We start from the raw sequence: 15,576 nt of genomic DNA on the forward strand, positions 1-15,576 counted from the left end.
ATGATAGCCATGGAGTAATAAAGGCATTTTATTTTTTACACAAATCCTACAGTGTGCCTTGGAATAGTTTTAGAAATCTTGCATGTTCATGTGTATTTTTTTTTTTTTTTTTTGACTCCAAAGCCTATACGAACCCTGTTCTAATCACCGAAACTGTAGCTGTGACAAAAATGTTCAGCCTCAGGGAAGTCAAAGTGAGAGGAGGCTGATGGGGAGTGGCTCCTGACAGGCATACCTCAGACCACCTCATCCTGTCCGGACACGCCGATCCACAGGAGGAGCGCTCACAGAAACCACCTTCCAAACAATTCACCCACATACAGATGGTTGGTAGGACTGTCTGTGGACACTGTAATCATCCAAGGCACGAGGGTTTGATGAGTACGAAAGACGCCTTCATAGCCACCAGATATGAAAACAACAACAGAACACCCAATCAGGAAATACCTTTGGTTACATTCGTGTTCATCCATTCACTAGAGTTCAGACATTTGTAGAATTTACCTTAAGGAGCACTGAAGCTGTTTTTGAGAAAGGTTATGGATCAGTATATTAGACTTTTTGCTTTAATTTGTTTCCATTCTGTATAATTTAATGAGAACTTTATCCTCCCCTTTACCTCATTGGACCTCTATTGTGAGCTGTGACTGTGGTTTTGTATCGAACAGCTCCACCATCTGGTCAACAGTGAATCAAACACCTCAGACACACAGACGACAGTCACCCACAGACGTCCATGACCCATAGTTCAACTTTTCACTTCTATCTGATTCAGTTCCCTTTTTCTGTTGTTTTGGGGGTTTTTTTCATGAAAGTGTGCACAAATCACACAGAGTTTGATACACTGCAAAAATCTAAATCTTACCAAGTGTACTAATACAAATGGCATACACATGTATGTGTGTATGTTTGTATGTGTATGTATACACTACTGGTCAAAAGTTTTAGAACAGCCCCAATTTTTCCAGTTTTGTCTGTAAATTCCATCAGTTCCAGTCCAGTGAACAGCTGGAAATGGTACAAAGGTCAGAGTGAACTGACAGAGGGAAAAAAAAGGGTAAGGTTAAACAAAACTGAAAAATAATGTACATTTCAGAATTATACAAAAAGGTGAACAAGAAATGGGTTAACAACTGAAAGCAGTTCTGCAGCAATGGAGGTTGATCAAGTCTGGAAAGTTGGTGGTTCAATTCCTCCTGGTGTCCCAACACTTGTGAATTCCTTCAACCCCCTGTGTCTGCATAAAAGGAGTGTGGAACACACTGTGGTACCATACCCATGGAGCATTATTGGAACAGGATTGGACTGAAGAAAGGAGTGTGTTACTATAAAAATGGAAAAGAGGAAAAGGAATGAACCAGAGAAGAGAGACAGAGCATCAGAAGAGTGAAAAATGGAGGTGTGTCCTCCGGAGAAATGTCCAAGAAAGTCCAGGAGTCAGGAAGTTCAGTTTCCTTCAGCATCCAAAGGTACTCAGAAACTGGACTGGAAATGCAGACAGGAAGAGGTCTGGAAGAAACAAAGACACAACAGAATCAGAAGACAAGTTTATGACAGAAAACAGCTGGAGTGAGAGGAGACTGACAGGACAACAGCTGAAAGGAGAGAGAAGAGAGGAGGAGGAAGAGAGGAAGAGTTTACACTGGGAACAGCAGACTGAACAGATGAGTTTACACTGGGAACAGCAGACTGAACAGATGAGTTTACACTGGGAACAGACTGAACAGATGAGTTTACACCGGGAACAGACTGAACAGATGAGTTTACACTGGGAACAGCAGACTGAACAGATGAGTTTACACTGGGAACAGACTGAACAGATGAGTTTACACTGGGAACAGACTGAACAGATGAGTTTACACTGGGAACAGCAGACTGAACAGATGAGTTTACACTGGGAACAGACTGAACAGATGAGTTTACACTGGGAACAGACTGAACAGATGAGTTTACACTGGGAACAGCAGACTGAACAGATGAGTTTACACTGGGAACAGACTGAACAGATGAGTTTACACTGGGAACAGACTGAACAGATGAGTTTACACCGGGAACAGACTGAGCAGATGAGTTTACACTGGGAACAGACTGAACAGATGAGTTTACACTGGGAACAGCAGACTGAACAGATGAGTTTACACTGGGAACAGCAGACTGAACAGATGAGTTTACACCGGGAACAGACTGAACAGATGAGTTTACACTGGGAACAGCAGACTGAACAGATGAGTTTACACTAGGAACAGCAGACTGAACAGATGAGTTTACACTGGGAACAGACTGAACAGATGAGTTTACACTGGGAACAGACTGAACAGATGAGTTTACACTAGGAACAGCAGACTGAACAGTGTCAGGTTTGATCAGTCCATCAGCCCTTCTCCCAGTCTTCAGTAGTCTTCAGTAGTTCCACTGGTGCTGTTTCGTGGCCCAGGAAAGCCTCTTTTTCTGATTCTGAAGTTTCACCAATGGCTTTAGCTGCAACTGGACCCATCAAATATGCAACTGGAAGTCTTCTGTTCACAGTTGAAACTGAGACTTGCTTCCTCCCAGATGGCTGTCTAATATATGAGAAGAATCAATATGTTACTGACATTGACAGAAAAAGAAGAGAAAATCTTTCAAAATGAGAAACACTGGCTGCAGGTAACCTGCTCAAAGCAGCAGAGGGGTGGAAAGATGAAAGGATTCACATTCATTTATGTGAGAGATCTTATAGCTTCAGAGGCCATGTATATGTATATGTATACGTGTATGTATATGTACATGTATATGTATATGTATATGTATATGTATATGTATATGTATATGTATATGTACATGTATATGTGTATGTATATGTATATGTATATGTACAAGTATATGTGTATGTATATGTATATGTACAAGTATATGTATATGTGTGTGTCTGTATATGTGTATGTATATGTACATGTATATGTGTATGTGTGTGTGTATATGTATATGTGTATATGTATATGTACATGTATATGTGTATGTATATGTATATGTGTATGTGTATGTGTGTATGTATATGTACATGTATATGTATATGTGTATGTGTCTGTATATGTGTGTGTCTGTATATGTGTATGTATATGTACATGTATATGTATGTATATATATATGTGTGTGTGTATGTGTGTATATGTGAATGTGTATGTGTGTGTATATGTATATGTGTGTATGTATATGTACATGTATATGTGTATGTATGTGTATATGTGTATGTGTGTATGTATATGTACATGTATATGTATATGTGTATGTGTCTGTATATGTATATGTGTATGTATATGTATATGTGTGTGTCTATATATGTGTATGTATATGTACATGTATATGTATGTGTGTATATATGTGTGTGTATATGTATATATGTATATGTACATGTATATGTGTGTATGTATATGTGTGTGTCTGTATATGTGTATGTATATATGTATATGTACATGTATATGTATATGTGAATGTGTCTGTATATGTATATGTGTGTGTATCTATCTATCTATCTATCTATCTATCTATCTATCTATCTATCTATCTATCTATCTATCTATCTATCTATCTATCTATCTATCTATCTATCTATCTATCTATCTATCTATCTATCTATCTATCTATCTATCTATCTATCTATCTATCTATCTATCTATATCTATATCTATATCTATATATGTTCAAGCAGCAGGAAACTGAATCCAAAAAATGATGTTTTATACTTTAAGCACATTTTTCAGGTAATACCATATTGAAAGCAGACATTTTACTCATATTTGGGTGAAATTCGCAGTGCTTCTGTGAAATATCTGAATACGTCTGAATGAATGAATGAATGAATGAATGAATGAATCAATTTATTTTGAACTTGTCCAAAATTGAGAAAAAAACATATATACAAAAAACAAAAACAAAAAAATAATATTCTGAGCATCATCAAATCCTAGTATGAACAAGTTCAACAAAGGCAGTTTAATGTGACACTGTAGCTTCTGACCCTGTTAAAGTTCCCAGATTCACTCTGCCATGAATGAATCACGTCTGCCGCCATCTGAAGCCCAGCTTCCTGAATTAGGTAAGAAAATGTGAGTGTAGAAATGGCTGTAAAGGGTCAGAGGATGTGGTTTAATGTTGTAATAGGAAGAGTTTTTTTCCTTATAGGAAGTGCAACTGAATTAACTGTCACTGATACTGATGTGAAATCAGGACAGTGACCACAATCAGATCAATTCTGCACAAATAATGTAAACACAAGGACACTCTGTCTCATAGATTAGAAATGTAGAGAGCCCAAAAATATTAAGTCAATCATGAGAATAAAATAAGTGTAAGTGATAAAGCCAAGTGTTACAAACTGTTATCAGATGGGACCACTAGAGGTCAGTAAAAACCCAGCGTTAAAACTTCACTTTTTGTTGCATTACAAACACAGTCTATGTTTAGAATAAAAACTTCAACAAACTGAGCACAAATGTCATCAACATTAACTATTTTTTTTATTTTTTTTTAGCTGCATGATGTTGGCAGTGTCTGTTTAAAATGTATTTCCCTACAGTTGTGGCCCAAAGTTTAGGTTTGACACAAATGGATTATTTGCTTCAGTGTGACTTATTTGCTGATAAAACTCTTTGAAATTTATATTATTCTTCCAATCGTTTTCTAATGTACCTTGGGCAGCTAATTTTAACCATGTCAATCTTTTTATGTAAGAAATTATCAGAAAAACATCCATTATTACAATTTGTCCACATTTTGAAAAATAAACATAAAGTGAACAAACCACAAGTACAACAGTAGAAATCAAACATACACACGCACACGCACAGCCGCCCCCCCCCCCCCGCCCCCCCCCATCCCAGGACTTATGACGTATCACACCAAGGGGAGCCACGTAAATACTAATTATATTCAGGCTGAGTTTTATCAGTATATTGTTGAAAGGGATGTTAAATCTGTTTAAACTGGTGTCATTTATTTAACAATGACAACCGGATTCTCTCCAGTGACAGAGTTTACAAATTTCTTTCAGCCATAATTTAAATGAAGGAACTTCTGATGGCAGTCAGTTTTGCAAAAATAAAACTTGTGTCATTCCCAAAACTTTTGGCCGTGAATGTATTTAAGTGTGAAAAGTGACAAACTTGAAAACACAAAACAACTGGTTTACAGAGAAAAAGCCCGACTTGGTGGAGGTGTAAATGCACAGATATCTGAAATGTGAGATGAATACAAACTGATTTTTCTTTTTTTTTCTTTTTTTCCAAAGAAAACAATGAGTTTGAGCATGAAAAAAAAAACCAAAACATTTTATCTGTAACACTGTGTTGTGTTTTAGAATATTCTTGTATTATCCATTGTCTAAAATCTTCATCTGAATAGTAAGATTATGTTACAGATTATGAGTAACTGCTGTATTTATTTACTGTTTACAAAAATCTAGTACCAGATGTAAAAAAAAAAAAAAAAAAAAAGAGTAATTAACCCTTTCATGCACAGTGGTCACTCCAGTGGACAGTTCTTCTCCAGCTGTTTTCTTGTATATTCACAGGTTTGGTTGTTTTAGTTCCATATCAGCCAACACAGTGGACACTTCTGCACCATCCCATAATAATACACTGACATTCATACCATTACTGTCACTTTGCTGTTCTAGATAAACCTGATCTGCACTAACATGTTTGAGTGGAAATCAACTGCTAATTGTTATTAGACTGTAACTGATATTTTTCTTAATGAAAAATGTATTTTTTTTTCATATTATCTCCATGAAGTGAGTGATAACTAGTATCAGAGTATGGTAAAAAGTGAGAAAACATCAGATTAGCTGCTTGAAAAATCTTTATATTTCATAATTTTCACACAGTTTATCACTTTCTGATGATGAGTTTTAAATGTTTCTTTGCTTCAAAAATGAAAGGCATGGTGTCCAGCTGAGGGGACATTTTTGTAACTCCATGAAAAATATGGTCATAAAAAAAAAATTCAATGGCATTGTTTTTTTCAGGCCTAAAGAGGAATAAAAACACTCGTATCTTGACTACAGTTCTCATAATTCATGCATGAAAGGGTTAAGTTAACCTAATTGAGACACTGTTAGTTTCTGTCTGTTATGCAACACAAATGCATTAGACATGGCTGTGTTTTAGATTATTTGCCTTTTCACTTCATGTCCTCACAGGAAATTAGCAATAAAAAAAAAAAAACACTTCAGTTGAAAACATTTTAATGAACAGAATTACATAACACATTGCAATTGAAAAAAAAAAAGCTTAATAAGGGGTCAAAGAACTTCTATAAACATGCTCTGGCAGATGGTCATTAACTACAGTTAAGCTCATTCACAATCCTTTACAAATACAGGAGTTCCCAGTTATTCATATGATTTAAAAGGCTTCTATGTGGTATTAACCCTAACACAGAGAAACGAGGGAACAGAGCTTTGTCGATCGCAGCTCCAACCCTCTGGAAGCCCCTCCCACCTCCTCTCCGACCCCAACACCTTTAAATCCCTTTTAAAAACTCACTTGTTTAAGATTGCTTTTAATGTTTAATCCTAATGTTTAATGTTTAACTGTTCTATATTCGTATACCGGCCTTTGCACCTGCTTTTAATCTGTTTTTAACCCTTTCATGCATGAATTATGAGAACCTTAGTTGAGTTTTTTTCCTGAGTGTTTTTTATTCGTGTTTAGGCATGAAAAAAACAATGCGATTGATTTTTTTTTTTTTTTATAAACCTATTTTTCATGGAGTTACAAAAATGCCAACTCAGCTGGACACCATGCATTTAATTTTTGAAACAAAAAAAAACAACAACATGTATTTAAAACCCATCATCAGAAAGTGTATGAAAACTAGGAAATAAAAACATTTTTCATGCAGCTAATCTGATGTTTTCTCACATTTTTACATACTCTAATACTAGTTATTACTAACTTCATGCAAATACTATGCAAAAAAAATAAAAAATCCTTTTTGATAAAGAAAACTGTTAATTACAGTCTAATAACAATTAGCAATTGATTTAACACATGTTACTGCAGATCAGGTTGATCAAGAACAGCAAAGTTACAGTAATGGTATGAAATGCACTGTATGCAGGGCCAGATTAACACTTCATTGTACCCTGGGCAACAATATTCAAGGGCCCCATCATCACAACCCCAGGATCCCTATAATCTGGCAAAATACAGAATAAATTCCAGGAATATATGTAAATATACCCCATACTTCAATATCTAACTATCATCAAATGCATTTTGATGTACAAATGTGTAAATGCTCGTAGAACTACAAGTGCACCACTATAGCCTCTTGTCAAGGCCACTCACTTGCATATGATGATATGAAAACAAAACACATTAGCATCAGTATAATCTAAAATTGATCCACTACATTAGAAAGAGAGGGAAGTGTCCTCCATTTTCACAAAAAATAAATAAGAAACCATTTCCAAAGTATCCAGTATTTATTTAAGAACACTTTTTGAAGACAGTTTCATTTATAAGCAAAAGATAACCAGATATTTTCATTATGCCTGAGCTACCCAGGGCCCTTCAGAGGTCGCGGGCCCCTGGGCAATTGCTCAGTTGCCCATATGCTTAATCCGGGCTTGACTGTATGGGATGATGCATAAGCGTCCACTGTGTTGGCTGATATGGAACTAAAACAACAAAACCCATGAATATACAAGAGAATAGTTGGAGAATAACTGTCCACTGTAGTGACCAGAATGCATGAAAGGGTTAATATGTGTGGTTTCTGTTTTTATCTGCTGCATGTAAAGCGTCTTTGAGCTGTATGAAAAGCACTATACAAATAAAATGTACTATTATTATTATTATTATTATTATCATTATTATTATTATTATTATTATTATTATTATTATTATTATTATTATTATTATTATAAATATTCCAGCAAAAAGACACACATACACATACATTTAATTATTCAGGCTTGTCTGCAATGTGATATAAGGTTAAAGTAATAACATCTGACTGTGTCATAAACATTATCTTATGACAAATCCTTCACCTTTACTCTAGTTTCATACTGTCAGTTTTATTATGTCACAATATCAGCAGACACAAGTGATGTACAGTGCAGTTTAATTTGCTGTTGTACTCTGTAGACTCATTGATTTTCATTAGACTTGTAATGTGTGGTGGGTGCACTCTGCTGATTACAGCAGTGTGTGTTTGGATGGGCTCCAGGTCCAGAATTGGACTAAAGTGAGGGGAAGCCCTGCAGTTAACAGGCCCTGTGTTAGTGCACTTTCTCAGCCTGAACATTTAGATTTAGGGATTTAAGGGTCATAAAAAACCTCAGTGTAAGTGAGGTTTACTGCACTTTATCTTCATGCAGATAAAGAATGTATCCACTGGTGCTGAGGGCAGGACTCTGGTGTATTATAGAGGGAGCAGCCGTGCATTATGTAGCTTTGCTAAATAGGATTTTGGCAATTAGCTTATTTTCATTTAAGACGCTAGTGCCGGGGATTAGTCCCATGGGAAGTCAGGGGTTCTGAACTTTAACCCACTGTACTGTAGTAAAACATATGGACAATTGGTGACTTTAATAAATGTCAACCAGGCGACACCAAATAAAGCTGTAATATTAGCTGTTTTGTTCAAAAGTTTAATCAAAGTTCTCAATGCAGTCAAATTGTACAAACACAGTAGATGTGAACTTGTTTAATATTTGTCAGATATCATTAGATTTGCTAAATATTTCACATAAATTCAGCTAGAATTTAGATTTTACTGAAGCTGCAGTATTTGTTAAATTTGCTTGGATATTTCTTAGATTATTTAGATCACAGGTGTCAAACATGCGGCCCGGGGGCCAAATTCGGCCCGTCAAAGAGTCCAGTCTGGCCTGTGGGATTAATTTGTGAAATGCAAAAATTACACAAAAGATATTAATCATTTTAGTTTAAGGTCCACATACAGACTAATTTAATCTCCAGTGGGTCGGACCAGTCAAATACTATCATAATAACCCATAAATACTCACAACTCCAAATGTTTCTCTTCTAAATGTAAACATTTTTATGTCATTTTACTGTATTTACACTAAAACAATCATTTCACAAAAAAACACGAATAACCTGAACAAATGTGAAAAATTTGAAATATCTGAAGTGTAAGTTCACCAATATTCTGCCTCTGTATTAAATGTTTTGTGTATTTGTGGAGCCACTGTGATCTGTGAGTTGTAGTTTACATGTGTAAATGATAAACTGAGACAGAAAATTGTTGAAATTGCACTTAGTTTCCTTAAGAATTTCAGTTTGTTCATGTTATTCACATTCTTTTAAAGGATAGTTGGTAGATGGAAACATTTTCATTGCATAATTTTACTTTTTTCACTCTAAAACATAGCAGAAAGTTTGGAGTTGACGTTATTTATATATTATTATGTTATTATTTCACTGGTTCGGCCCATTTCAGATTAAATTTGGCTTAATGTGGCCCCTGAACTAAAATGAGTTTGACAGCCCTGATTTAGATAGAATTATTATTCACCCAGAAAGTGACTAGATGCCCCCCCACCCCATCCACTTGTTGGTTTTATTTTATTGCAAATCCAGCAGTGGAAATTTTTTCTTTGTTTTGTTTTTTTGTTTCTTTTCCTTCTGTGTTTGTGTTTTGTTTTATTCTGTTTTTTCTTTCAAAGTGTGTGTGTGTGGGGGGGGTAATGGCTTATTAGAGTTCATTCAGAGAAGTCATTTACGTTCGATTACAATTGTTGCTCAGGATACATTGTGTGGAGACAACCGTCTACTACCTTTAACTGGAACACATGGAAATATTGTACATGTTAGAGATCGCTGTGCATGTGTGTGTGTGTGTGTGTGTGTGTGTGTGTAGGTGTGTGTGTGTGTGTGTGTAGGTGTGTGTGTGTGTGTGTGTGTGTGTCTGTGAAAATTAAATAAAAATATTAAAAAAAAAAAAAAAAAAAATTGCTTGGATAGTTGTAGTCAGTTATGGATACGTTAAAATAACACTAAGTGATATTGTGTTGTGACGTTTTCTTCATAAAACCAAATGACAGCTCTCACTGATTAAGTTTTATATAAATAGTGGTTATAATAATAGTCTACATGTGTGATAGCTTACAATAACGCACTGAAAGACAGTTATTTTTACAGCAACAACTAGTCGAGTTTGATCAGACTTCATTTCCTTACTTCAAAATGTAAGCAGTAATAATAATAATGACCTAAAACTGATCTAGTTTCTTTCCTCTGTAATACTCTATAGAGTATAAAGTTAGTAATTTAATCAATACATTGCATAAATATGTTTAATTCAACTTAATATTTGCCTTCAGTGAACGTTGCTTATAATTGTTTATAGAGTAATCATAGATTCCAATTAAAATTAAAGGTAATCTCAATAAAATATATTGTATTTTAATGAGATATTTCAAAGCAAAGTCATTATTTAGTTAATAGAGTAAACTTATGTACTCGTGACCCCATTTTAATATCTCTAATTTATGGCGACCCCAGACATTCAAAATGGAGACATGTTTTTTGCTAAAATTAATTTGTTTTTGATCAAGTAATAATTTGCTATACTATGTTGCAAATAAACATTAATTTTAGTCTATATATTGTATATTATTGTGGACAGAGGCAGTAAATCCAGGTGTAGATTACTGCACAAAGGGCCAGGATCTGTCCAGTCAGTCCAGCTGTGATTTACAAGGCTGACAATTAATACTGAACAAACAAGAACTGAAACTATGAATTATGAAAGAGCTGCAGCATCTGAAACTGACCACAATGAACATTTGACACAGAAACAGAACCACAGTGCTGCAGTTTCACAACCACAGTTTGTCTGTTATGGATTGGGATTGTCTCTGTCAACTCATCATACAATTTTTAATTGTAAGCTTTTATTTTAATCAGTTACTAGAAATTTCAGGTGACCCCATTTGAATTCCAGGCAAACCCACATGGGGTCCCAACCCCAAGGCTGAAAAACACTGACCTAGGTGGATAAAATATTTCATGTTTCTAATCCTTAGTTGTTATAGTATTTTACATTTTCAGGTGAATACACTCTTACAACGTTTAAAAAATGAAATGAAAAAACATTATTTTAAATAACGTGAAACCAACATGAATGTAAAATGTACAATAAACAATCATCTTAGATTTTCTCGACAAAATTAAATATTTGCCCATGCACCAGTCTCCATGGGTGCAAACTAAATCCCTCTATTTATTTATTTGTGTATCATTTTTTCTCCATAATAACTCTGTAAGTGCTGTCAGAGTACTGGCTTTACTGCCACTGACCAGCAGAGGCCTGCACTCATCTGGTTTTAAGACCTCATCCTTCACTGAGCTCTAATTAACCTGGATGACCTCTATTCTGCACTCAGTAAGTGAAACGTCCAAACATTGACTCAGCCTTTAGCCTAAAAGGCTCCTTGCTGTCAAAGGTTCAGACTGACAGATCCTAGTACAATTATATATTTAACCCAGAAACAGACCTTCTAATAACCCCATTAAGAGCTTTATCAAGCACGCAAACTGTGATTTAACAGCAGCAGAAAATACACTGTACTTTTGAAGAGTTGAATCCACATTATAGAGCACAATTGAATCATTTAAGATGATGGTCCCCATTTCCACTGTCTTCTAAATCTTTGAATAAAGTGTAAGTTTACTCACAGCATTAGATTTAGATTTAGAGCATAGGTGTCAAACATACGGCCAAAACTGGCCCGCCAAAGGTTCCAATCTGGCCCGGAAATGTATTTAAAATGACACTGGTTGTTGTCAAGTAGACGTGAAATTAAATGGAGATGAGTGATTTGAATATAAGACATACGATGGCTTTAATTCAAACAAGTGGTTCCAGGCACAACAAACCCCGCCCCTAACGTCTACTTTAGTTTATTTTGGCATCGATCCAGCTGATGTCATCATGTCTATGCATGTGCTGATGTCATCATATCAATTGCCTCTATGTATGTTGCAAGTCTGAAGTAAATTGGAACAAAATGTATGTTTTTATAGATATTTGACATTTTGCCCATTATAAGTAAATGAGAGATTTTTTCTTTTTTAATTCATAGGAATTCGAACTTTGACCTATTTTTCCTAAAATGGAACCACATCTATTCTGGGTCACTAGCAATCTATAAACCAAATTTGGAATGAATTCACCCAGTAGTTTTACTGCTAGAGTGTTAACCCTCCAGTATCCAGGTGTGCCTTTTACGCACACTTTGCACTTTGTGTTAAAAAACTACATATTATTTTTTCACAATTTAAATAAGGTTAGAATTTAAAAGTTGTTCATTTTTGCATGATCTTTAAAATTCTGTCCACCAACTCAAATGTGCACATTGTAAACAAAAGAAAATGACCAGACTAGCATCTGTCTGCCAAGTGTGCATAAAATGCACTATTTCTAACATTTGATCTGTATGATTAGGACTGACCTGGATTTACAAAAATAAAATCAAATTAGAGCAGAAAAATAAATTAATATATAATATTTAATAGTTTGATTTATAGGTGTGCATTTTACGCACACTTGGTGACAGATGCTAGTATTTTTGAACATTTGACCTAGCGCCAAAAATAATAATGCAAATTAACTGATGTTGGAGTTAATCACTGACATATGCCAGGATGAAAAAATCTAATATGTGATCCACTTTTTATGGAGTATACTGAAATTTTGTGTGTGTGTGTGTGTGTGTGTGTGTGTTTTTTTCGCATCCAAAAAAATGGTTTGTTTACATTACAAACACGGCATTTAAAGGGTTAAAAAATGTGACAATTATTGAGTATTTGGTATTCTTATTTACGGCTCAAGTTGATGAAATAGAAAAAAAGTGTAAAAGAATTAAAAAGAATTAAAAACAAACTGTATGAAAATTTTCTTGACATTATTCCACAAGTGTGTGAAAAAGGCACACTTGGTGCTTAGTAAGGGCCTTGGTGGATGGGATACCAGAGGGTTAACAAACAAACAAACAAACTGAACCAAAAACAATAGGCCTTGCCTCCTGTTGTGTGTGTGTGTGTGTGTGTGTGTGGGGGGGGGATAAAACTGTTACTGAAACATGGTGTTGAAATGGATCCATGAAAATCAGGGATCATTGGTGACATTCAGAGAGTGTTGAGCTGCATCTCATTACAAAAACAGTACAAATTGGGGGTGAATTCAAGACCTCAGTTCATCTATTTAAATTGTAACTGTAACTGAAAACAATCCTCCTATAGTATGTGCATTCTGTTCCTCTCAAACAATAGCAATATTCACTGAGACTGAAACACACTCTTAGCTAACCTGACACTATAACTGCTCGACAAAAGTAGATTTACATGAAGGTAACTCACTTAACTTTCAAACTAGAGTAACATCTGCTCAAATAAACTCAGATCAGATGACTCATAGACATGAAACATCTAGAAAGGACAGTCTGTGTGACTGTGGTCCTGGGGAAAGTGTCCGTCAAGCCTCTATTTTTCTTTTCAAGTTAAATTCAGAACAGGTGCTGCACACACACATTTGGAGCAGATGCATACAGTGTCCCACTTATGAAAGCATTTGTGCAGCAGATGATCCTTGAAGATTAACTAATGAGATCAGCTTAACAAAGAGATTTTTCACTTGTCATTACTCATGTCTATGTCTTTTTGTGGTGCTGTGCGTCGTACATATGTGAAACGTTATCTCCAAGATTCAAGCGATACGTTTGTCATTTACACACATAACAAATAGTGCAGCTACACAGGAATAGATTGACTTCTACATCAGTGAAAATACAAAATAGAAGGAACTATGATAAATATCAACACACCTTAGATCAGGGCTGTCAAACTCATTTTCTTCCGGGGGCCACATTCAGCCCAATTTAATCTGAAGTGAGTCGGACCAGTAAAATAATAGCATGATAGCCAATAAAGAATGATAACTCCAAATTGTTTTAGTGTAAAAATGACAATCAATTATGCCAATATTTACATTTACAAACTATTCAAACAAAAAGGATGGGAATAACCTGAAAAAAATTAAATTTGTTAAGAAATATAAGTACAATTTTATCAATATTATGCCTCGACTTATCATTTATATTTATATAAATGTGGATTACAGATCAAATCTACAAAGGCATAAAACATTTAGTAACAGGCAGATTCTTGTTAAAATTGCACTGAATTTTCTTTAGACATTTCAGGTTGTTCATATTTGTTCAGGTTATTCACATTTTATTGTTAGAGGATAGTTTGTTAATGTAAATACAGGACGGGGAAGCAAAATTTACAATATTTTGAGGCAGGGATTGAAAGACAGTGTATGACCAATTAATTTATTGAAAGTCATGAGAATTTATTTGCCACAAGAAAACTGACATAATAGAAAATATTTTTATTCTATGTGTCCTCCTTCTTTCTCAATAACTGCCTTCACACGCTTCCTGAAACTTGTGCAAGTGTTCCTCAAATATTCGGGTGACAACTTCTCCCATTCTTCTTTAATAGTATCTTCCAGACTTTCTCGTAATAGTTTTGCTCATAGTCATTCTCTTCTTTCCATTATAAACAGTCTTTATGGACACTCCAACTATTTTTGAAATCTCCTTTGGTGTGACGAGTGCATTCAGCAAATCACACACTCTTTGACGTTTGCTTTCCTGATTACTCATATGGGCAAAAGTTTCTGAAAAGGTATGGATAATAGTGTTAGGTATGATTATGACATCAATATATGTTTGGTTTCAAAACAATTGACGTAGTGCCTGCTGAGAAAAAACAACTAAATGTTCATTGTAAATTTTGCTTCCCCACCCTGTATTTTCATAATTTAATGTTTTTTGCACTAAATCAAAGAGGAAAAAATTGGTGTTGTCATTATTTATAGGTTATTATGATATTATGTTGGAGTTTGAGGCCCTCACTTGCACTTATTATCATATTACTGTGTGTTCTGTTATTTTTCCTGTATTCTATAAATTAAACAGAAAACATATGTATGACCAGCTCCTCCTGTGCCTCATCAGCATTCGTTATCACCCGTTCAGACTGAGCCCAGCTCCTCCAACACCTGGATCTCTTCCTGTACACCAAATTGAAACAAATGAGCGTTGCCGTGGGAACCACCTTCATATTTACCAGGAGCAAACAGCAAACGGGCAGAGCTTTGAACATCGACATAAGGAGGGCAGCAGGGAGAACATACATTTATGTGTGATGTACACGTCAGCCAAGAAACAATATGATCCAAAACACGCCACAAACGTACGCCTCTGTGATAAAGAACAACAGCAGCTATGAGCAAACAGGAGCTACTTTTCTATTTAACTTCAATACATGGTATAAAAGAATATCCAAAGTAGGACATGTTTTTTCTCTAGTGTCTAGTTTGAAAATGAGATACAATGTTCCTCATCTCAGCAACAACAAAACCATGAGTATTATAGAAGGTTAGTCATAGCAAGCCTTAAAAAACACCCCAACCAGATGTCATAACGTTTAAAAAAAAAAAAAAAATTCACATTACACACATTAATTCAAACATTAGTTCTTCTGTCTG

The sequence above is a fragment of the Sphaeramia orbicularis genome, chromosome 17 (assembly GCF_902148855.1).
Source record: "Sphaeramia orbicularis chromosome 17, fSphaOr1.1, whole genome shotgun sequence".
NCBI classification, from domain to species: domain Eukaryota; kingdom Metazoa; phylum Chordata; class Actinopteri; order Kurtiformes; family Apogonidae; genus Sphaeramia; species Sphaeramia orbicularis.